The 6,571-nt window shown below is 43.8% G+C and overlaps 1 long non-coding RNA gene across 1 annotated transcript; it reads right to left on the bottom strand.

Annotated features, from left to right (window-relative positions):
- Positions 1 to 1,524: 1,524 nt before the first annotated feature.
- LOC119171782 (uncharacterized) lies at positions 1,525 to 5,934 on the bottom strand. The gene is made up of 3 exons (XR_005109894.2): positions 5,775 to 5,934; positions 2,551 to 2,642; positions 1,525 to 1,645 (listed from the first exon to the last, which is right to left on the bottom strand). It is a non-coding gene; the product is annotated as an uncharacterized LOC119171782 (long non-coding RNA).
- Positions 5,935 to 6,571: the final 637 nt, after the last annotated feature.

Here is a 6,571-nt window from a genome sequence, read left to right as displayed (position 1 = left end):
AAGAAAAAAAAACGGCTGAGAGCTGCTCTTTACAGACGGAATCACACTAGTCTAGAGCAGTGGGTCACGTGGCTGTGTAAAGGCCTGACCACACGTGCGCCTTGCAGCCCGTCAGCGCAAGCTGTGTTTAAAGCTGTGGTTGTCCACAGCTGCCATAGCTCACGCTTGGTGCAAGCTTCTGCTCATGCTTAAACTTCAGCAAAAGAACCTACCATGAGCCAGGACTATGTTAGGTATCATTACGGCGTCGGTTTCTGCAGATTTCCACCGATAACGGTGGTTTAATCAGCCAACCGCGTGTTGTAGAAAAGTGCGATTCCGTCTGCGTAAGGAAGGGCACGTGAAGCGTTTGTAAATGATTTGGGGCTACAAGGACATTGCAGAACACAAAATGGGGCGTCACTCTGCTCCAGTGCATGCGTTGTCGTTCAGAATGAATTAATACGTGGGGGGTTACGTCCCAAAACTACCATATGATTATGTATGACGCCGAAGTGGAGGGCTACGGAAATCCAAACTATCTGGTGTTGTTTACGTGCCCTGGCTTCACACAGTCCACTGGGCGAGCTCCGGCATTTAACCTCCTGCGAAACGCGACCGCCACAGCCAGGAACGAACCCGCAACCTTTGGGTCGGCTGCCGAGCTCCCTAGCCACTGTTTCACTGAGGCGGACTGTCGTCCACAGCATTCACTTGCCCAAAAATGACTCAGCCAAAACAGGCAACAAAGCTTGAAGCCGGGATGCTCGCGTGAGTTTCGTGATTACCATGGATGTGTGGATTGTTTGCGAAATCGGCTGTATCGCCGATAATTGCATGGGTCACCTTTGTCCTTCCAGATACTCGTTTTCTTACCTCAAAAAAGCGTTTGTTCCGGTAACTGTGTCCTGCTATTGCTATGGGTACGCGAATTCAGCGAGAAAGATATATATCACGCCTGTAGTTGACTGTATACCACCCGGGCCTTGACATTCGAGATACTTTGAACGCCAGCTGTAAGAATAAGTGACTCTGAAAACTCCCTAATAAGTAAGGGAGCTGCCGAAGAATTTTTGGTCGTATAGGTGAAGATGTTCTTAGGAAAGAAAAACGTAGAGGGAAAAATAAATAAATAAATAAACAAACTTGACTCACAAGCTCATATTCTGACTACGAAAAAAAATCTCTCATGAAGAAAGGTCCTAAATCTGTTCAGCCTAAACTTAAAAACGTATTTGCTTGCTTAGACAAGTTAAATATTGTCAAATTAAAATAAAAGCTAAGCAAAATCGGAAGTTGAGGTTTGTGGAAATGACGACTGTGGCATGGGTGCCACAAAATAGAAGGAAATGAAGTTGGTACAGTAGGTTTCCTTTGTCAAATATTGCCTAGAAAAGACAAACCAGTAATCCTAATTGCTTAAAAGGGCGTGAGAAGGTCGATTTCGGGGCGTAATAAATGCATAGTAGCCGCTATAGCTAATAACTGTAAATGATATCATCATCGTATTCTATACTGTAAAAATGAAGCGAGAAATAAGAGCAGTTCATTTTTCATTTTTTTATTTGCTCTCAAATAGGGGAACGCCTCCGACATATAATTTTTTTTGCCATGCCTTCCCACGTTTAAGGCTTCCTGGAAGCTTCCATGGCTCATGCACCAGATACTGGAATGAAAAGAACAATGCGGTAAGTTTATTGTGAATAAGAGTGGCAATCTTCTGATTAGAGTTTTCCGGCTACGTTAACACAATCTATTTTGTGAACCGATTCGCCGTTGTTTCCAACGATACGATTAATGTGCTTTCGCTCTATCATCTGCTAGCTTTGTGCCAGGCAATAAAATGAGCTGCTAGCCTGGAACGACCTTGGTATTGCTTGACGTCGGGGCCAGTGCCATCTTGTATTGAAGCGTATACCATTTATACAAAAGAGAGCTCATGCATTACCTTTGCAGTTTCATACTGCACTTTTCGATGAGGCTAAATTCTCAGTCGTGTATCTTCGTTCACGTAAAGGCATTATTTTGCAATATGGCTTCCTGCCTATACAATAAGACATGAATTAACAGCGGGAACAGCGATGTCAAGTTCAACCTGTAGATAAAATGCGTTTGATTTATTAGCATATCTAGCTCAGAAGTATCGCTACTATTGAAACTAACTCGGCTTTATATAATGGCATGTATCAAGTCAAGTCACGCCACTCTGTCAGTACAAAGAGATGAAAGGCGGAGGGCAACTCGGTTGGATGCAGTGGCGGGTTGAATACGGGAACCTTTCGTTTACGTCTGAAACCGCATACATTTCGTAAATAGGCCATGTATGTTGGAACCTGTAACTGCGAAAGCGAGGCTCATGCTGATCGTAGACTACACAGAAAGCTCAATGCGAATCAATAGGTTACTCGAATTCGACATGACACAAAAAAAATAAACAACCTATGGATGCGTATCGGCAGTGCACACAATGTTAAGTGCCTGCGAGAAATTTAGCAACTTGCACGCTTGATAAATTACTGAGGTGTAGCCGACACTTAGAAGTATATAGGAAATGGACCGGTGTATACACACCTCCCACAGCGCCAGCTCCTATTTCTTGCACCTGTCACAAGGGCATCCGCCAGTGGCACACTTGCACTGTGTGGTACACACGCACTTGGGATCTGCGGCGAGGAATGAAGAACGGAAGCGAACAATGAGAGACCAATATGTACTGCCAAAGCAATCCCAGCTCAGTTAATAATGTCATGGTTTTAAATGTGAAGCATTCATTTGTGTGTGTACTGCAAGCACTTTTGACATCAATAAATCAATCTATCAATCTATCAATCAATGTATCAATCAATCAATCAATCAATCAATCAATCAATCAATCAATCAATCAATCAATCAATCAATCAATCAATGTATCAATCAATCAATCAATCAATCAATTAATCAAAGTGTTCCCGTCTGGTTGCAGTCGTGATCACCCCGCTAACTTGCCATGAACCAAAATTAGAATAGGATAGTTAAGATGGTTTGACGAATAAGACGTGCTAGTCAAGAAATGAATAATGTCACAATCTTGTTCACGTACGTCGTCAAAAGCTTCCCGCCCGACAGTGGCACATACCCACGAGCGGGTATGTGCCACTGATGGACACTTTTTATCTTTCCGGGAACGACAAGAACACACATAAAATTTAACGCGTAGCGCTAAGAAAAGCCTGACATTGGCAGTGTTGACCAGAGTAAGTGTCAGAATTACAGCTGGAATCCAATCCAAATATTTGGCGTGGCAATCAAGCATTCTACTAGCGAGCTACGCCATGTCTCTGAACTACTTCTTAAATAGACCCTGTGTTCGTGAAACGTGAATTGTTGTTGAAGTACTCGCTGTCCAATTTTATAAATATTGCTTATGTATTCCTATTATACAGCCGTTAGGTCGGGTTAACGTAAATTGTAGTGGTGTGCCATGCGCTGGAGTTCATTTATGTAGCGGTGTACATGGCTGCCATCCTCGCGAGTACCAGTGCTTCCTATTCATATCGGCTTATTACTTCCGATGTTGCTAATACTCACGTTCCTGTTGGTATTGTTCGCAAGTGCTAACAACTGGTTATATAACACTCTGCAACTTTCCAACATATCTCTGTGCATGGAACATTTAAACAAATAATTACGTCATTTAATGATGTGCAGACCAATAAAAATTACTACATGGTCGCCTTCCCTCTGCATGCTTCGCATAACGTTTATTTCCAATGTATGCGGGAACTGACGAACTTCTCTGTTGTGTTTCCGTAGAGATATGTAAGTTATTGGAACTTCATCACATAATGAGATCTGATAAGGCTGTAGATAAGGAGCTGTGGAAATGCCCCTACCCTCACCCACGCTCTGTGCATAGTGTCATTTAGATGACGCTGCTTTTCCAAAGCAAAACTGAGGCCCACGTGATTGCTCCGTATGCTCAATATTGTGATAATGACCGGAGGTCCTTGTGTGTAGTCTATATATTATCACCTCAGAGGTACGAATTCACTAATAACTTCAAATTGTGGTCGGTATAGCGGTTTGGTAATTACCAAACAAAAAAAAACTGAAGGTTAATTTATCACTTAGACGATAAGTGCACGCCTCCGTCGCGAATAAAAACCAAGGGACGTAATTATCAGTTGGTATCATTATCGTTTACCTCAAATGAACAAAACAATAAAACGTTTATCAGTTTAAGCCACGTTGCAGCGCGAATATACAGCTTTCTCTATCTCGCTGATTACTGGAGCGTCAATAGTGCCTGACACTCTGTGTAGTCGACATGTCGACTGGCACGCATGTTTATAACGGGAACTGCGGTAGGGCATTGAAGATGCATTGTTACGAGAGCTATACTTGCAGTAGCAAATAGAGTGAAATGAAAGTTCTACATTATGTCGAGGTGACCACACGAAAGCCATGCACAGGATCAGTATATATACTACAGCTTGTTTGCTGTACCTTTTAGCGAGCACCTTACGAAATAAAACTAGTGCTAATTTGGACGATACGAAAAGAACCCCGTGCATTGGCTACAGAGATATGCAGACACTGCGGGGGCCACCCTAAATCCACCCCGAATCAAATTTCATTTGCAGGCACTGCGGCAATTGTCAGTTTTGCAATTCTGACTATAGGTAAATTAAATAGTAGTGACGATTTCTTAACATATACCTGTAAAGACTGAGCGACTAAAACTGAGCCCCTGACCCATTACGAGGGCTCGAGACATGTGCGGGTGGCTCTTTCGAAGTGAATCAGTGAGGTCCAACACAAGTAGCCGCATCTCTCAGCAACGCGACTCTGATTCCAAATCGTAAGCACGCAAGCGTATACCCATACCATGACATCCCAATACATCGATAGCGAGATGCAACGGAGGCACGTTCAGCATCTTTTCTCGCCACCGACAAGCCTTTGATGTCGGTTTGAGAATAAAGATTAAGGTGGGAGCAAACACAGGCGTCGTCATCACGAGACCACTTGACACGATTGACTTATCAATGGCCCCAGTGTGGATATCGGGACGCAGCTGAGCAGATAATGGCGCACAGAATTTCCTTAGTTTGCAGGTACGAAAAGATAAGCGTTAGGGAGATGCCTGCACGTAGACTGCTCGGCAGTTCGCAAGCAATGGTTGAAGCGTGCGCTTGCCGTGTATTTGAGCGACAAATGTTAAACCAGTTGTTATAAGCTAGGAGTAAATGTGGAAAGAAGTCTGCGAGTCGCGGGATTTATGTTAGTCTGAATAGCCTTTTGTAAGTGTCAATGAGCTGTCAGTGTTGGATGCTGGCGACGACGTACGGCACTTTTTCTTCGGTGGTTCAACAATCAAGACGTGCCTGTCATCAGCGGGAGTTCCACGTTTCAAGTCGGGGATGATTGTGAGCCGCGGTGTGTTTTGTGCAAGCCCCCTATGCACTTCCTATATGACATATGCTGTGTGTAGCCAGCGCTGGGTAGTGCATAGATTTATATCGAGACATGTTACCTTCATTCCGGCCTTTCATGTAGTGTTATGGCTCTTCAATTGAAATGAAAAGGCCAAGTTTCGAACGCAGTGAAGATGAGAAAACTGCACACATTAGGCAAAGGATAGCCGAGATCAACTAAGGAAAGGATGCTTTGCCAGTGAGCTTCATAGTGAAAACAGGAACTTTGAAAACCACAGCTCGCAGCCGCGACACATGAACTAAGCTAACCACTTTTGGTGGTGCACGCGTTGTGAATATATATAGGGTATCGAGTGTACTAGAAAACGTGCAGCTTACCTCCGCACTTGCATGGTGGCTTGTCCATGTTGCTCCAAAAGCTTCTTCAAAAACGCTTCCCACTCTTCGATCTCTATGTGACTCTTTAATGATGTCTACGTGGTCGACAACACATTTATAGCCGCATCTTGGCAGTGACTGGTGCCGCGTGCAAAGAAAAGGGCCTTATTGGCTCCGGCATTCGTGGGGCCGTGCGCACGAGCAAGGGTCCGCGCGCAAACGAATTGGCGAATCGAAAACAAAGCTGTCTAGATAAAGTCGCACTGGGCGCACCACGCGAGCGGTTGATTGTGAGCGAGAAGATTAGTTCCAGCCGCACTTCCGGCGTCAAGAAGCGATGATAATGCTCAACTGGAGTACTCGCCTGTGCACGTCCCCTTCATACATTGCAAGCCACCACGTTTTGCCTAAATGTGTGTCTTATCGGGGAATTTCAGCGAGAACACTGAAAATGTTCGACTGACAAGTGGTCAGTTAATCGAAGAGGATTTCTGTATGAGAAGTAACATAAGCTGACAGCAATTCAGCTAATTGACACCTATATAATGGCGCGCTAGAATAGGACACATTGGCGTTTTCTACGAAGACCAAATAAATTTGAAAGCAGTTTTCAACCGATGCCACTGTACGTCTTTCGAATCTCTGAACACTACTTGCGTGGAAGATCCAGGTAAAATACAGGTAATTAACAAAAATCACCTTTTATTCATTTTTAAATAAATGTTTTATGTGGCATATTGCAACTTGCCAATTTTAACCTCCAATTGCATTGGACGTACTCTGAACAAATTTTCATA

The sequence above is a fragment of the Rhipicephalus microplus genome, chromosome 3 (assembly GCF_043290135.1).
Source record: "Rhipicephalus microplus isolate Deutch F79 chromosome 3, USDA_Rmic, whole genome shotgun sequence".
In the NCBI taxonomy this organism is placed as follows: Eukaryota; Metazoa; Arthropoda; class Arachnida; order Ixodida; family Ixodidae; genus Rhipicephalus; species Rhipicephalus microplus.
Note: the sequence above shows the minus strand (reverse complement) of the source record. Positions and strands in the feature narration are given on the sequence as shown.